This window comes from Mustela putorius, unplaced genomic scaffold (genome assembly GCF_011764305.1).
Source record: "Mustela putorius furo isolate JIRA1106 unplaced genomic scaffold, ASM1176430v1.1 tig00003972_pilon_pilon_pilon, whole genome shotgun sequence".
NCBI classification, from domain to species: Eukaryota; Metazoa; Chordata; class Mammalia; order Carnivora; family Mustelidae; genus Mustela; species Mustela putorius.
In genome coordinates this window covers 25,430,490-25,447,940 of record NW_025422115.1, presented here as the reverse complement: position 1 = coordinate 25,447,940, position 17,451 = coordinate 25,430,490, and the positions used below count along the sequence as shown (strand labels likewise).

Sequence of the window (17,451 nt, the reverse complement as noted above, 5' to 3'; positions counted from 1 at the left end):
CAGAACAACCCTCAGGAGACGCTGGGACCTCCCCTGCCTCCTACCTACCCTCACACCTCACCTCCTCCCCTACTCTTCTCTGCACAGCAGCCATGAATTTAAACCCATCTCTGTTGTGGCCAATGGCTCTCAGCCCCTGCCTAGTACGTCTGCTTAAAACCCGGCGTGCGGCCACCCATCCCTCGGGCCAGGCACCTGTATGCTTCCTGCTGTGGGGTTCTGTGGTTGTCTGGGCCACTCGCACCCACAACAAGGCGTCAGACCCACGTGCGGCTACACAGCCCTCAAGCCCCTCCCATCCAGAGCACACGCATGGGCTGCCTTGTGTCTGCAAAACCATCTCTTCTGTGGGGAACGTTCAGATACTGATTTATTTCTCTCCTTCCTTTTCTGACGATGCATTGAAATTTCAGAAGAGTTTTGGATCTACAGAAACATTGCAAAGAGAGTGTGGGGGGTCACCACATGCCCCACACCAGCCGGCGGCTCCCGAAGGAACACAGGATGGGAACCGGCTTCACTACTGTCCTCATGGCCTCTTTCCACTCCAGAACCCGCAGGACACTGGGTCAGCACGTCCCCCTGGGCTCCTCTCCGCTGGGATGCTCTCTCTCTCAGACTGTCCTTTTTGTGGTGACCGGACAGTTGGGAGGACAACTGGTCCAGTGTTTTGTAGAATGCCCCTCAATTCGGATGTGTCTGAGGCTTTTCTCACGGTGGGCTCTTCCCGTCTTCTCTGCTTCCCGATGCAGGTCACACGAGACCAGTGCCGCACCACCCCAGCCCACTGCTTCAGCCTGAACACGGGCCGGCCTCCTTCAGTGGCAGGTGACAGAAGACACAACCTGGAAGTTCAGAGCATGTTTGTTTCAGGTATGGCTTGATCAAGGCTTTAAAAGGTATTGCTAAGATGAGATTTCTCTTCTCTGTGCCTCACCTGCACTGGCTCTGTCCTCATGAGTCCGCCTCACCGACACAGACACGGCCCCCAAATCCCACCTCCTGGAACCGACTCATACTGATCTTCCCAGGGCCGCACGCTCCAGTGTGGACGGCAGCCGACAGGCCGTGCCGAGAATGCATGGGCTAGAAGAGAGCAGCAGTAGACGCCCCAGGCAAGAACAGCCCACCGCCGCAGGAAGAGGGGCCTGGGTCCCCCATGAACGTCTTCTGAGACAGAGAAGAGACCCTGAGCAGACACAGGCCCTGGAGCCCCGTGGAGGGGTATCAGGGCTCGGCAGCGTGCCCTCAGCCCCGGCTCCGATCGTTACTCAGTGTGAGATGCGGTGTCGATGCCCCACGATGATATGCGGGTGAGTGACCATGGAGCGGCGAGGCCACCGTTGCCTGGGTTGGGAGCAGGCCCCGCACGTGGGGCCGCGTGCCACGGAGCCACGAAGAGGCGTCTGCAGTATGAGAAAAGTCGTTTGGAGCGCAGTGTAGACGAGGCCCGTGTCGTCCATCAGGAGCTTGTCTCGGGAGGCGACAGTTTGCTCGTTCCCTCGAACGGGATTTATGGTGGAACTTCATTTTTATGAAGACCTGAATGACCATGGTCTGCGACGGACACAGCGGCCCTCACCGTCTTCAGCGGGAGGGGGGCTGGGCCTCGGGCGGGCACGCCGCGCGGAGGGTCTGCTCCCGTGGTGATGCGGACAGGAGGGTCCCGGGGCCAAAGCCCGCAGCGGCTTTGCTGGGGGGATGGTCCCCTGTGATAGGGGACATGCAAGGGATGCTGGGGACCTTTGACCCCCGCAGCTGTCGCCAACCCAGGTATCCGCCCTCGGGCCCCACCCCTCCTGGGGGCTCCAAGTTCTCAGAGAGCTGGAGCTGGTGGCCCACTTGGCACAGTGCCCTTCCGTGGGCGGGCCTGGGGAGCAGCACCCCCGGACGGAGCCCTGAGCACTGAGAGGAAGCAGCGGTGTGGGGCTGCGAGGGAACCGCAGCGGATACAAAGCCTCGGCCCAGCACTTCCCGGCTCAGGGTCCACAGGAGGATCCCAGGGAGCAGGGAGAGCCAGGCCTCGACGGCCACCCCCTTGCTGTGGCGGGAGGGCTGGCCGTCTGTCGCTTGCTGGCTGTCCCCAGCTCAGTCTCACGCTCCGGCTCTCTCTGACTGAGCTGTGTGTTCCCCTCCCCGTGGCCGTCAGGTCACGTCCTCCCCTGGTGGGGCCGTTGTCCGGTCGAAGAAGGGGCGTCACCTGGCGGCGCCGTGAGCCTCACTGAGGAAACCAGGACGCAGGGCTGCTTGCAGGGGTGCGAGCAGGAGCCTCCGAGAGGCGAGGTGGGCGCCTGCCTGCCACTCCCCAAAGGGGCAGCACTGAAATTTCCCTGGGACGCTGGACCCCATTACTGACCAGGCCATAGCGCGGCCTCAGAGAGGCACGTGTGCTCGATCCGCGAGGGCCGCTGGGGCCCGGCCGGCGCTCACTCCACTCACTGACACTCAGACCCGCAGGCCCGCTGGCCATGAGGGCCGGAGCCGCCCCACGCCCCATGAGGACGGGGACCGGGACTGGCCTGCGGAACAGCCTTCCTGCCCTGCCCCGACGGCCCGAGCCCACCGCAGCAGCGAACACCCGGCTGCCCCCAGAGAGGCTGAAACGCAGAGGAACCTGGGGGGTGGAACCCCAAAGGGGTCCCAGGTGGGGCCTGAGGCGGGCAGTGGGTGTCTGGAGCGGAGGGTACTAGCAGCTCAGCGGAGGGTCCTGGCAGCCTTGTGACAACTTCCCTCTCCGGGCCCGCCCCCTCAGCCTCTGCCCGTCCAGCCTCACCACTCCCCTGCCGCTTGACCCCCAGCTCAGCACCCCGGGCCCCTCCCCAAACACTTACCTTCTGCAGACAGGGCTGTGCCCGGAGCCTGGAGCCGGCTGCCCTGGTCTGTGTCCCGCAGGAGGCGCTGTCCTGCAGCGGGTTTGGCTCTGAGACAAGGTCAGGTGTGCAGAAGCCTGCTGAGGGGGAGGAGTGGGGAGCAAGGGGGAGGGGCTCCTGCCGGCTGGAGGGGCACAGGGGGCGTGACCAGGTGGTGCAGGTGCGCCCCGGACGTCCCGCACCCTGCCCGTCCGGAACCCTTCCAGCCGGTATCACGAAGGACGCAGGCCCACAGGCTTTCCTCCTCCCTGACCAGCCGCTGCCTCTGCTCCCTACAGCGCGGTGGGGAGGGTGTGAGGGCCCCGCCCTCGGAGCCCAGCCTGCGCTGAGACCCTGCCCCCAGGCCCCTCCTCACCCTCCCTCACCTAGGGGCTGGCAGAGAGGGGCTCTTACCCGTGGGAGAGGCACCGTGCAGCCCTGAGGGGGGTGCAGGGCTGACTGGGATGCCTTTGCCTGCGGAGATCCAGGTGGGCAGGTATCCCAGAGACAGGAGGGGGAGCCGCGAGAGGGAGCCCTGGAGCCCCGGTCTGGCTGGGGGGCTGCTCCGTGAGCCGGGAGGGGGCAGGCTGGGGCGGGGGATGAGGGTTGCCCCTGCGACCGCTAGCGTCGCTAGTGGACAGGTCAGTAGGAGCTGGATGCTCGGGTGTTGAGTCAGAGGCGGGAGCGACTGGGAGAACCGGGGACAGATGGTGGCCCCTGCGGATGCGGAGTGACAGGGTTGCAGCGGCAGAGAGGGCCCGCCCTGTCCCCAAGGGGAGCTCTCTCTCCTGCTGATCTGCTCTTACTCTAGGCTCTTTGGGGGATATGCCCAGGTGCCTTCTGACCTCATCGTTCTTCCCAAACAAGGGACACCAGATCTGGAGGGACCCAAGCGTGTGGGCCGGACTACAGCCGCAGGTGGCGAGGGTTGGGTCTGGGGCCCTCAGCCCCCTGCAGCCCCCCACCTCTCAGCTCCTGTGGGTGGGTCCTGAGAGGCTCCCCCCAGGTTAGTGGGCGTCCCACGGAGCAGGCAGGGAGGACCCCGGGTTCGTGGCCACCTGGGTGTGGCCAGATGGTCCACACGCCAGCACGTACCCTCCTGCTCTGTGCCACTGAGCAGGGCGGGGGGCGGGGGGCGACAGGGGCCCCGGAACGTGTGCTACACCCCCTCCCAGCCTGGCTGGCCAGGGGACGGCCCTCGTGCGTCTCAGCCCAAGCCTCGCCTGGTGCTGGCGTCCGGGACATGTTTTAGCCAAAGGAGCTGTCGTGAGACTTGGGTCTTGTGTCTCCGTTCCTGCCCCGTGCTGAAGGGCCGGGCGCATATGAGAAGCCTCTGCTCCCGTCTCCTCCTATCCACTGAGTCACGGCTGCTCAGCCAGACTGACCCTCTCCCCCAGGCTCAGTGTTCACCAGCTCTGCCGTCAGCCATCTGTCCCCAGAGCTGGGGTTCGGCGCCAAGGAAACCTGGGCCCACACGGGCTCTGCTGCACCAAGCGGTGGGAGCGGCTCCGAGAATGCCAGGCGGGGCCTCTGCGTGGTGGGGAACATGGTCCTGAGGCCCCGGCTCTGCCCCTCCTGTCCCCACGGCTGCCGGTCGACTGGCGGCGGCTCCAGCTACTGCCTGTGTCTGAGGAGCTCGGTCCGACTTGGACGCAGAAAAGGAAGCTGCTGTGTCCCCACAACGATGACATTCTCTTCCGCCTGACCCGGCCACAGCCGCCCCTGCCAGATGCAGGACAGCTCCGACCGGCACCCCAGAAAAGAGCCCCCCACAGAGTCCTCACCACCTGCCTGGGCTACGGGTTCAGCCGGGCCCGGGACCCGGCACCCAGCAGGGGCCACACGCCCCCTGGGGGCTCACGGAGATCTCACCACCAAGCCTCGCCCTCAGGAAACCCTTGAGGCCCTGGTGCGGACTGGGCTCTGGCCCATCCCTCCACTAATCATGACTAAAATCTGGACAAGATGCAAACAGCGCATGCTGCTGAGGACACACCGACACAGAGGAACAACCTGAAAGGCGTTTCGGGGTCTTTCCTGCAGTTCTGCCCAGGCGGCAAGCCCCCGCCTCAAACCGGCCCTTCCGCACAGAAGACTAGACGCGTAGAGACACCGGGAAGGGAGGGAGCCGGACAAGAGGGTCTCCTCGTTGTGAGCACGGCCCTGCGCACACCTCAGAACGGCCCTACAGGGCACACGTGAAGCCCGGTCCACGGAAGGCGAGTCGGGCCCGTGTGCGGCACAGCATCTCCGAGGATGGAGGCAGGACCCGGAGTCTGTACCGCACCGCGTCCCAGGACGTAAACAGAATCAGTCCCCAGAAACCAGGGGAAAGGACCCACCCTCTGGAGGAGGACGAGGGCCAAGCAGCAGCGGACCCGCGGCTCGCAGAGGGCGTCCTAACGATGTTTGTGAGACTGTGCCCCGTCTCTCTTACAGAAAGGACAGAACAGGATTTGAAATGAATGTAAGAATTCTCAGCCGAGACGTAGGAAATAGAAGAAATGAACAAATATTTCCGAATCCCCAAATACAGTATCTGAGATTTAAAAAAAAACTCACTGTTGGACTCCGAGCAGACCAGAGATGCAGGAGCAAGTCCGTGAACTTGAAGGTGAAGGGAATGCGACAGAGGCTCGGGGGTGGGGACGGCGGCGGAGCCCGGGCACACGCGGCGTCCCGGGAGGAGAGGAGAACGGCGGGCAAGTGTTTGAAGGAAAAACCACGGAAACGCCCTCCATTTGGTGAGAGAAAATAAGTGCAAACATTCAGGAAGCCCAGAGAATCCCAGAGAGGATGAACTTAGAAAACCACACTGAGAAACATGATTCTATGCCCCGGCTGGCTGGGTCGGTTACGCATCCGACTCGGTCTCCGCTCAGGCCTTGATCTCAGGGTCGTGAGTTTGAGCCCCACCTCGGGCTCTGCACTGGGTGTGGCGCCCACTTGAGAAAAAACCCAAAAAGCAGAGACTGATGCAGTAGACGTAAGGAAGCCAATCCCGGGACGCTCCAGCCACGAGAGACACACGTTACATACCGACACCGGCAGATCAAGTCATCCGAAGGGACACGGTATTCAGTTCAACCATTCTCCCCCTCTCACGTTCACTCTCAAATAAATAAAATCTTTTAAAAATGTAGGCTGCTTTTTACTGAGTTTCGAGAACTTCATACGCTCCGAATTCAAGTTCTTTGTCGGGTAAGAGGACGCGCAGGTGTTCCTCCCAGTCTGCAGCTCCTGTCTTCGTTCGATCTCTGACCTGCCCCAGAAAGAGCCGACGTTCCTAACGTCCATGAAATTCAATTTACAAACTGTTTTTTTTTTTTAATGGGTCAATGCTTTTATGTGTCAGATCGAAGATCTTTGACTAATGCAAGGCCACAAGAATTCCCTTTCCTATCATCTGGAAGTTTTATGGTTGCCGATTTTCGATTTAGGCCTCTGAGCCATTTTGAATTAACTTTTGAATATGCTGCAATGCGTGGCCCATTCTTTCTGTCTTTTTTGGCACATAATAACCAACGGTTCCAGCACCGTTTGTTAAAAAGACTGCCTTTCCCCCATCGTATTATCTTTGAACCTTCACCGAAGTAAGTCGACTCTATGTGTGGCCTAATTCTGGCGTCTCTATTTTGTTCTATGCGTCTATTAGGCCGTAATCGGTGTGAATCTGCCACTTGGCTCTTCTTTTGGTGAGCCTAGCTCCTTCTCCTCTCCCCGTAAGTCTTTTTTTTTTTAAGATTTTACTTATTTATTTGACAGAGAGAGATCACAAGTAGGCAGAGAGAGAGGAGGAAGCAGGCCTGCTTCTCTGCCGAGCAGAGAGCCCGATGTGGGACTCGATCCCAGGACCCTGAGATCATGACCTGAGCCGAAGGCAGCGGCTTAACCCACTGAGCCACCCAGGCACCCTCCCCGTAAGTCTTTAAAAAAAAAAAAATAGGTTTTCCAGCTGCTACAGAACATTCTGCTGTTTTTTCTTCTGTTTGGATTTGCGCTGGCTCTGTGGGCCAGTTTGGGGGAAGGCACACGCAAGCAATCCATGAACACGGTTCGCCTCTCCGTTTGTGTGCGTCGTAGCTGAGTTCTGCAGTCAGGGTTTTGTGGGCTTCAGCTGACCACACGTACGCTCATCTCACTAGATTTCTAAGGATTTCGTAGGTATTCGGTGCCATCAGAGATGGAACTGTTTTTAATCTCAGTTTGCAGGGGTTCGCCGTTGGTAACAAACATAGAACTGATTTTCGTGTAGTGATTCTGTATCTGAGGAACTTGCAAAACTCACTTATTTCTTCCTGCAGCGTTTTGTCAGTTCTCTGGGGCTGTCTCCGCAGACCGGCGTCATCGTGGGGTAGAGACGGCTCTGCGGGTCTCTCCTGCCGGTAGGTCATACACCAGCTTGTTCGTTGTCTTATTACGCTGTCCAGGCCTTTCACCATCCGATGAGGTTGGGTGTGGGTTTCTTGTTTGTCATTTTTATTTTGCAGACGCCCGGCACCCTGTGGAGGAGTCCCCTTCTATTCTGAGTGTGTTGAGGGCTTTCTTCATGAGCAGACGTCAAGTATTTTCCAATCCTCTTACAACGTGGGAGATGTTCTCACGGCTCCTGCTCTCTGCACTGTCCATGTGGTGACGGCAGGACTCGATACCGCACGAGCCGCACGTCGTCGGGTTAACTCCGCTGGGTCAGGAGAGCGTTTATTTTTCTTCTTGCCGGATTCGGTTTCCCGGTATTTGTTGAATGATTTTGTATCTGTAATGGACTGAATGTTTATGTCCCCCCACCCCGAAGCATCTCGGAATTCAGACGCTGAAACCCTAACTCCAGCGTGACGGTGTGCGGAGGCAGAAGTGATTGGGGGTGGATGGAGCCATGAGGATGGGGCCGTCCTGGGGGGATTCCAGGCCCTATAGGATGAGTCAACCTGTCCACGGGCACGTCATGGAGGGGCCATCAGAGGAGAGTGACAGGATGTGGTCTGCAAAGCCGGAGAAGGCCCTCGCCCAGAGCCAGATGGCCCTGGCACCCTGATCTGAGTTCCAGCTTCCGGAAGCCCGACAGGACGGGTTTCTGTTGCCGAAGCAGCCGGTCTACCGGACGGTTAGGGCCGCCTGAGCTGGCCTGATGCTCACGTGGCCCGGCCTCCCCTTCCGCCTGCCCGGGGACACCCTGCACTGTCTCTCTAGCGCCCAAGCTGGTCAGAGCGAGGCGGACACAGCCAGAGCCCCCAGTGGCTGTCTGGGCATGAGGTTATGTGCTTCAGAACCCCCCCCAGATCAGCCCGACGGGGGGCGGGCGGGGAGGGACGCTCAGAGCTCGATGATGTAGCTGGCCCAGGTGGCCACCGGCCCTGTCTCCCCTCCTGGCTCTCGAAGGCTTAAGGTCATTGCCTTCCCGAGATGACTTCAGGGAGCTCATCTCTGCCAGATCTGAGTGCCGGGAGCCAGCACGGGCCGGGCGCCAGGCCCACCGTGTGTTGTCCTCATGCCTCCCCCTGCCTGGGCCCCCCCAGCCTGTAGGGACCTCTGTGTCCTCGCCTGAGCAAGGAGCCTGCCCTGTGGCCGCCGTGAGGATGGCCCAGGGTAGGTGCCCAGGGAGGCCCTCCTCGGCCCCACCGCTGGCATTGGCAAGGCCCCGGCCCATGCCGTCCCCACAGAGCCCCTCTGTAGGTGAGCCGGTGCCGATGGCCGCGGGCAGGTGTCAGGGAGGCGTGGAGAAGCCGGGCGACACTGTTCACGCTCTTGTCTCTCCGCAGTCCGCCAGCTGCCCCGCACCTGTGCCATCTGTCTCAGGGCCTCCACGAGGTGAAGAGGAGAGACGGAGCCCCGCCTCCCTCGCGCCGGCCCCCGCCCAGCCTGGGAAGGCCTGGCCCCACCTGGGGCTCTCTCGGAGGCTGGGACTGGCTCCCGGGCACCGCTAAGAGCTGGTGTAGGAAAGGCCGGTTCAGCGCGGACCATACTGTGCCTGTCACCGGCGCTTCGGCCCTTTGCCAACCTTTGCTTCACAGGCACCAGCAGACGCCTCTGTGGCCGAGGCCCACGTGCCGGCTGGTTTCAAGCCCTCGCTGTCTGCTGGACGTCAGGGTGAGGGATGGGTTGAGTCATTGTCCCAGGATGAGCGAGTCGGGACCTGAGCCTCCCACCCAGGGAGGCCCCAGGTGCTGCCTCGGACACGGACGTCCCCAGCCTCTCCTCCTGCTGGGTTTTTGACTGATGGTGAGTATCAGGCTGGGGAGGGGGCATGGTCATCCCCGTGCGGGCAGAGCGGACTTCGGAGGGTCTGGACACTAATAAGCCCAAACAGAAGGCAGAGAGGTGACTCTGAGGGAAGGCGTGGGGCCTCCCGCTCTGGCCAGCGCCCTCTCAGGCCTCCCCCTGCACACAGGCAGGCAGGGGACTCTCCGGCCGAGCAGCAGGCTGGAGGCGGTTCTGTGCATCCGTCTGAGTGTGCGGTGCCGTCTGGCCACCTGCTTCTCGCCGGTTCTCACAGTTTGTCCCACGGATCCCCGACGATCCTGTCCACAGCCCCCACCCCAGGCCTTCCCGGGGAGCTCTGGACGGCAGCCCTGGCATCCGCTCGCACCACGGCCCCTTGCTGGGTCCTCCTCTTAGATGACCTAGAAGCACTGACCGGCTCCCCCTCTGCGGTCCTCACCAGGCTGGACCCACCAGAGAACAGAACTCAGGAAGGTTGTCTCGCTACCCCTGGTGCCCTCCCCCGCCTTCCCCAGACTGACGCAGTGGGTCGGCGAGGGGACAGCCGGTGATTTAATACGCAGGCCAGGGAGGAACCTTCGAGTCAGTGGTTCTCAAACCAGGGTCCCAGACCGGCCACGTCACAGAAATGCGTGTTCTCAGTGCCCCGGACCCGCCGAGCTCTGGCTTTGACCAGCCCTCTGGACGCACCCGCCGGGAGTGAGAACCGCTGCCCGGTCCACCCCTTCCCTCTCCGGGCCAGCGGGGCTGCAGGGGCCAGCCGGGCCTCGGCAGACTCAGGGTCCTGGGGGTCCCAGGCTGCACTCATCCGTACAGCCCACATCCTGCAGGCGGGAGGCGCCCGGTGGTCCTGTTGCTCTCGTTCCCTTGCGCCCATCAGGGCTGGGGCCGTGCTGAAGGCGCTGCCTCGGAAGACAGCCATGTTAGCAGACTGGCTGGGAGGAGGGGGGTGCGGGGGTGTGGGGGTGCAGGCGGGGGTGCGGGGGGCAGGGGTGCGAGGGTGTGGGGGTGCAGGCAGGGGTGCGGGGGGCAGGGGTGCGAGGGTGTGGGGGTGCAGGGGTGCTGGGGTGCGGGGGTGCAGGCAGGGGTGTGGGGGTGCGAGGGTGCGGGGGTGCATGCAGGGGTGCGGGGGGCAGGGGTGTGAGGGTGTGGGGGTGCAGGGGTGCAGGCAGGGGTGCGGGGGTGCAGGGGTGCTGGGGTGCAGGCAGGGGTGCGGGGGTGCGAGGGTGCGGGGTGCATGCAGGGGTACGGGGGGGCGGGGCATGCTGGAGGCTTCAGACCGCCGCTCGCCCACCGCTGCACACAGACCAGCGACGCACTCCTCACCTTCTCGCGACAAGGGGCTCTGTAGGTTTGGGGTCCCCTGGTGGGAAGGGGAGTTTGGAAGCCGCAGGAGTCCGAGCTTCTCGCCGTGGACGAGAGACGGGACTCTGGACCCCCCGCCCACCACCAGGTTGGCACACTGGGTCACGCCAGGGGCGCGTGGGGGAGAGCACTGGCCACGGGCGGAGGTCCCGTCGGATGCTGCAGTTGGAGACCCGAGCCTCAGTCTCCCTTCCCGACAGCGGGACGCGGCCAGGGGGATGGTGCAGGAATGAGCGGCGGGGCCACCGTGAGTGACGCACAAGCTGGCCGCCAGCTCCAACCAGGCGGCTGAGCACCGCTGTCCCCGACCCCTGTGCCAAGCCGTGACGTCTTGCTGACCTCACCTTTATCCCCTCAAGGCTCTCCTCCCACCCCTACCCCGGCCCCCCTTCTTCTCGCGGGTCATAGTTGTCCGAGGCCACAGGGCTCAGCCCCTCCTCCCCACCCACACCTCAAAGATCACCCATTGATGACCCCAAATTCACACCAAGGTTCCAGAACTTTCCCTGAGCTTGTCAGAGCACTCAGTCACCTGCTCAGCCCCATGAAGGCCCAGCAGGCTGCCCAGGCTCTGTGAGGCGAGGCAGCACTGTCCACAGCTGCCCCCAGGCTCAGGTCGCCCCAGGCTCTGCCACTGGCGCCTCAGAGTCTGGGTGTCCCCCACAGAGACTCCTCCCCCGCGACCACCCACTCAGCAGCCCCTGGCCTCACCTTCAAAATAAATCTGAAATTCGCCTTCTTGTGCCACCGCATGACCCAAGGGATCAGCTTGAAACCCAGCCTCCCCCCTGCCCTCAGGCGCCACACACCCACGCCCCTCCCCAGAGCAAACCAAAGGGGTCTCACGAGCAGGGGGTTCAGGTCCAGCCTCCCGGCCTCCCCCTGCACTCAGAATAAGCCCCGGCTCCATAGTGGGACCCAAGAGGCCCCTGAGAGTGACCGCTGGCTCCGTCAGCCTGGGCCCTGGCCAGGAGGGCCTCCCTTCAGGGCATGGACCATCCATCCCGTCCCAACACCCACCCCAGGGCCTTTGCACCTGCTGCTCCTGTCTCTGCAATGTTTTCCCCCACAAGGCTGTGTAGCTGCTCCTTCCCTTGGCGCAGGCACCAGTTCAGATAGTTCTTCCTTGACCGTCCAGCCCATCCCGTCTGCTCCCGAGACACCTGACCGTCCCTCAGCTGCTCATTGACACGACGGCCCCCTGACCCCTCCTCTAGGTGGTGACCCGTGGAGGCAGCAAGCTCCTCGGGCTTGTTCACTGAGCCCTGCTGCACACCATGCTACAGAGAGACCTGCTGGCACACACCGCGGATGGAGGGAGCGGGATCAGAACCTGGCCCGGGGGAGTTCGTGGCCCTACCTATCTCGGGCACAAGGGGGGCTGGCTCCCGGCTCCCGCCACGCTCCCTGCACAACACAGACCGGGCTGCGGCTGCGGGGTCCACGCCTGGCCTGTGAAGGCTCCGGGCAGCTGCTGGGGCTGACAAGGCTCCTGCAGGGCAGGGCAGGGCCCCCCAGGAAAGGGGCTGGAGCAGAGGTCCCGGGCTGGCCCAGCTGCACCCAAGCCCGGCCCCAGAACCCCCTCCCAGGCAGGGGTGGCGAGCCCGCAGACAGAGCTACTGGCCTGGTGACCCCCGTGCCTGGGGGTGTGGCAGCTCCCGAGGGGCGGGGCTCCCCGTGGGGCCAGGCTCCTGGCTGTGGCCTCAGAGGAACGAAGCCAAATCCCAAGAGGCTTAGCCTGGGAGCTCTGCAGGGGCTCTCTCAGCCTCAGTTTCCCCGGCTCTAAAGCAATCACAGCTTGCCGGGGTGCACGGAGCAGGTGCGCCCCTCCCGTCGGAGTCCCACCTGCCCTTCGTGGGCCACCGGAGCCCGCCCTGCCTGCTTCCTGTCTGGGTCAGGCTGCTGAATTATTCAGCCGGCGCGGGGCAGGCCCTGGCAGGACGGGCAGGGGGAGCGGCTCCTGGACCGCATCCCGACCCTCCAAGGCTCTGACTCATCTCTGGCTCCAGCCGTTCTGTTAATGGAACCACAGTCCGGGCCGCCTCCGACAGCCCCACGGCCCGGCCCCGCCGCCAGGCCGCCTCTCCCTACCCGAGGCTGCCCCTCCTGGCTCCCTGCTTGCAGGCTGGCTTTGGGGAGCGAGGGCCACACGCACTGGCCCACGAGATCAGACGTGGTGTTTGTAAACCCGGGCTCCAGCCAGCCACTGTGCTGACCCCCGATCGCCACCGTCCCCGAAGCAAGGGATGAAGACGTCCTGCGAGACGCCGGTGGCCGGGCTGCCGACGGCCTCGCTCGTTTCCTCACAGAGTATTTCCCAGGGGCGTGGAAAGGGCTGTCGCAGGATTGCTCTGGGGCGTGTGCATGTGTGTGAGTGTGCGTGCACACATGTGTGGGGTGCGTGTGCCCGTGTGAGTGTGCACGTGCCTTGTGAGTGTGTGTGTCACACTGTAACACTTGCACACGTGGGGTCCATTGCCCTCTGACTCCCCGTGTGTGCACGTGGGTGCAAAGGCCCTGACCGAGTGGGAGTCGGGGTCCGGGTCCCCTGCGCCGCAGGCCCGTCAGCCTTGGCGCTCCCAGACTCGGTTTAGGACTTCTCTGCACTTGTCGTTCCTGCTGGTTTACTGCAGAATCCCCACGACCAGTGTTTCTGGGTCCCTGTAAACCGTCGGCACCAGGTCTGCCGAGAGAAGGGTCCTGGTGCACCCTCAGGCCCCTGCCAGGACAGTCCCGGTCCCTTCTGCAAGGAGAGGGTCTGTGTGCCGAGAGGGCCAGGAGTTCCCAGCTCGAGGCCCTCAGGACAGGGCTTGTCCCGGGATGGGCAGCGTCCCTGGGGTGCGGGGAAGGACTCCCTCCTTCCTTGGGCCTCAGGCTGCCAGGAAGGCCAGGTAAGGGGACTCTGGGCAGACGTGGAACAGCCCCTGAGGGTCTAGTGCAGGGGTCGGGACCGCGGCATGCCCAGAGGGAGAGTCCCGCTTCAGGGTCTGCCATCCCGGGCCCTCGTCACCCCCAGCCTACCCGCCACTGCTCCCAGGGAGTCTCCGAGCTCAGCTGCTGCCCGGACTGCTGCTGTTTCATAGAAGCACACTCATCTGGCTGTCCTCAGGGAGCAGAAAGCTCTTCAGGGAAAGCTCCCTTCTGGCCAGGGAGTCAGAGTTCCTTGAACAGAGCAGCTAAGAGGGGGACAAAGGCCAGGAGGAGGGGCCTGCTGGCCTCCCCAGGGCCTCAAACTGCAAAAGCAGGAGCGCAGGCTCCAGGAGGAAGACCGCGGGTGCAGACGGGGTAATGGGTGAGTCCCAGACGGGATCCCCAACCCCGTGCCATAGGGAGGGGCAGGTGCTGCCCAGGGTCCGAGTTCCAGCCGTGTCCACACCCAACCAGCCAGCCCAGGCATTGGGTCATAAGTGGCAAAACCTCCCTCGGACGGGCCCCCAGGCTGGCGCACTTGGGGCCCCACCAGCTCTGATGCCCTGGACTCAGGTGGGCATCAGAGCTCCCTACAGCCCACCCATTAGCACCAGGGCCCCCGTTCCCAGCACGGATGGTAGATGTCAACCATCAGACCCGCGCAGCACCCCACCCCGTGCAGCCGGCCCCCCGGAGGCAGATCCCTTTAAGGCCAGGTGCTGATGGAGGGGCCCGACTCAAACCCCATGAGTCCCACCCTGCACGGGGGATCACGTCCCCTTGGTCTCTCTCTCCGTCTGTGATATGGGGATGTCAGGGGGAGCCTGTCCCGCCGTGTGTGCTGGGATAGAGTGAGGGGCGTGGGGTGCTGAGGACAGGGCCCACAATACCCAGCCGTTGTCTCTGCAGAAACCACGCCCCTCTGCCCGCTCCGTCCCCCAGATGCTTTCTCCAAGCTCAGCAGACCAGGGCCCCCGCCTCATGCTCCTGACATTGTGGGCCCCCTGTGCTGGACCCAGAGGCGGGTTCGAACCCCAGCTCCGTCTCCCACACGGCCCGACCTCTCCGGGCCTCCAGCTCCGTCTGCGGCTTGGGGACGCCAGCCCCACCCAGCTGGAGCCACAGCGAGGATGCAGGGAGCTGACCACGGGCACAGGCTAAGTCCGAGGTCACCTTTCCACCAGCAGAGCCCGACTCCCAGCTGTGTGTGGGGAAGGCCATGTGCAGACTCCCAGCCCCCGAGAGCCAGGCTGAGCCGCCAGCCAAAGCAGCGGCAGCAGAACGGGCTTCAGGAGACCAAGAGGCGGCCATTCAGCCCGGACAGCATCCCAGAGGTGACCTTGAGTCTGACATTGAAAAACCAGTCAATTTCGATAAGCAGAGTGGAGGGTGTTGGGGACAGGGAGGGCATGGCAGGAGGTAGGGAGACACCCACAAGCAGCAGCCCCCTTGGTCCTAGACCCTCTTCCCCAAAACACAGGTGCGGCGGGAGCCCAAGCCCCCTGCCCACCTGCGTGGCAGAAGCCATCCTCTGCCCCAGTCCCTCCCCCAAGCACAGCACACTGACCCCTGGGGCCCCACTTCTCTCCTGCTAGTGGTGATGGGACCCAGGCCCCCCGAGACACAGAGGCATGCCAGGAAGGGCTAGTGTTTGAGCTGCCTGGGGGCCGCACGGTGCCCCCCTACAAGGGATCGCGACCCGTGACAGCCTTCCTCCCCCGGCTCCCGTGAGCCCCCGGGCCCCGGCTGCCTGTCAACCCCACGCGGCTCACGGGAGCTGAGCGTCCCCAATAAGAGGCCTTGGAATATGGATGAGATTTGGTCATTCTTACAGGTAAGCCCGACTCAAAGCCCCGGCAGATTTGTGGGAAGTTGGTTATTCAGGCCCGAAACGCACGAGTCACGGCCTGCGGAGCCCTTACCCTCAGCGGCTGCGGCACGTTCTGCCGGCGGCCCGGCGGCCCCAGACTCTGCCGTCGGTCGGATTTACGAACCCCAGCCCGGCCGGCCGGCCACCACCCTGGGGCGAGTGGCGCTCGGGGATGAACGCGGCCCCCGGAGTGCGGAGCCGGCGGCCGCTCCTCCAGGGTCTGGAAGCGGCCGGGGCTGGAGGGGCAGCGCGGACGTCCCCTCGGCCCACCCTGGACACCAGCTCAGGCCCAGAACCTTCGGCGGGAGAACGTCCGAGGCCATGAGTGGAACTTGCTGGGCAGGCTGAGACCGCCGGCGAGCCACGTCTCCAGGACACACCCCAGCCGAGATGGGTGGGGGTCGTGGTCAAATAGCGAGCGTCGCCCTGGGGGCCAGCTCCAGGTGCGCCCACCACCATCAGAGGGACCCCGCAGGACCTCTCACGACAGGCTTCCCTCCCCTCCCCCCCCTGCTCCTCCCCGCACCTGCTGGCATCACCTCCACACCAACTAGGAGCCCCACACCTCTGACCCAGGCTCTGACCCAGGCACCCCAGTCAAAGACACCAGTGCACCCCACTCAGATAACCTAGATGCCCAGACCAGGGCTGGCTTTGGAGCGGGTGTCACATCGCCCTGAGTTTTCCTGGAGGGAGAGTGCCCTGCTCTGCCCACTGGCCTCGAAGCCCCCACTTGGCTGGAGCTGCCGGCAAGGCCCGGCCCTGGGGTGAAAGTCCGCGGGACCAGCTCTGGACACTCGGTCCCCCAGGCACCCTGAGAGCTGTGTGGCCAGAGCCTCGGCACACACTTCCCAGAGATGCCCGGGTCAGGGGGCTTGTGGGGCATCCAGGCTAGGGTCTGCAGACATGGCACTACCCCAGCCAGCCTGTCCCCCCTGCTTTTCTTAGCAGCGCTCAGCTCCCCCTGGCCACGGACCAGGCTGCGCCCCGAGATGGGTGTCCCCCACGCATGTAAACAGTGAGGTCACCCCCTTGAGCCCACGCAGGGCCCCAGGAGCACGTGGATCGCACGTCCATGGGATCCTGGGAGCAGGACCTGGGTGGTACCCTTGGTTGTGGGGCCCCCAGCAGCTCACCAAGCACCAGCAGCAAGGACAAGCTACAAGGTCCCACCGACGTCACCAAGCCTGGGCTGGACAAGGAGTGTGGTGCTACCAGCCTCGCCATCTGCCGCCCTAGTCTGGACCTTGGCCCCATTACCCCAGGGCTCACCGTGGCTGAGCCTGGCTCCCTGCTCTCCAGGGCCACTGGCTCTCTGTCAGCCCCATTTCAGACAGGGAAACGGCCCAGAGAGAGGCAGCGGCTTCTCTGGGCCACACAGAGTGAGCGGTGTCCGTCTGAGTCCCAGACCGCCCCCCCGCTCTGGGAGACACAGCTCTGGGCATGGCCGCCTGCTGGCCCCCAGGGGACCGAGAACGTTCTGGAGGCCAGCAGGCTTGGCTGCGTCTGTACTAGACTCGCCCACAGCCAATTCTGAGGGGACAGCCAGCCACCTTGTCTGTGTGGCTGCCTCGTGGGAGTGCGGCGTGTGTGGTGTGGCCGTGGGATAGGGAGCTGCTCAGGGCACTCCTCATCCGGCAAAGCGAGCCCTTGGCATCTGCCGCCGCGGAGTCGGAAGGCCATAGCGGCCACAGGTGGATTTCATGACGACGCCCGGCCTCGGGGCTCACACGTTCTGTCACCAAACACTGGTCTGGTGGTTGTCCTGGAGGCGCCGTGATCAACACTGAAACGGGCTGACTCGGGGTAAAGGGGCTGAGCCTTCCACAGGCCGCCGAGGCCTTCACAGCAAAGACACCAGGCGTGTGTGTCCAGCCGGTGGGCCGCCCGGCAGACAGATGGATGGACAGATCTGTCCGTCTTCCCAGCCAGAAAGACAAGCAGGTGACAGCCAGCGGGTGGCCGTGGGTAGAGGCACAGACTGAAACAGACAAAGGGGCCGACACCATGTCTGTCTGTCTGTCCTCAGGAACCTGATGGACACAGGCAGACACAACGGCTGCCTCCAGCTTTCCCAGCCTGTCCCAGTCTGTCCTCGGAGACAGGAGTCCGGAAGCCCAAGGGGCACAGCCTCGCGTTCACCGTCAGACCAACTTAGAATGACGCCCGGTTCCCCAAATTTGTGCCTCCCCCTTCTCTGCAATCCCAGATCTCCTACGGAGCCCTCCGCGGTCTCCA

General features: G+C 63.6%; 2 long non-coding RNA genes across 2 annotated transcripts; both read left to right on the top strand.

The window, feature by feature from the left end:
- The first annotated feature begins 401 nt into the window (after positions 1-401).
- LOC123389325 lies at positions 402-1,403 on the top strand. The gene is made up of 3 exons (XR_006603930.1): positions 402-568; positions 753-873; positions 1,032-1,403. It is a non-coding gene; the product is annotated as an uncharacterized LOC123389325 (long non-coding RNA).
- Positions 1,404-10,367: 8,964 nt separating this feature from the next.
- On the top strand, positions 10,368-11,188 carry LOC123389319. Its single transcript, XR_006603924.1, has 2 exons — positions 10,368-10,521; positions 10,634-11,188. It is a non-coding gene; the product is annotated as an uncharacterized LOC123389319 (long non-coding RNA).
- Positions 11,189-17,451: the final 6,263 nt, after the last annotated feature.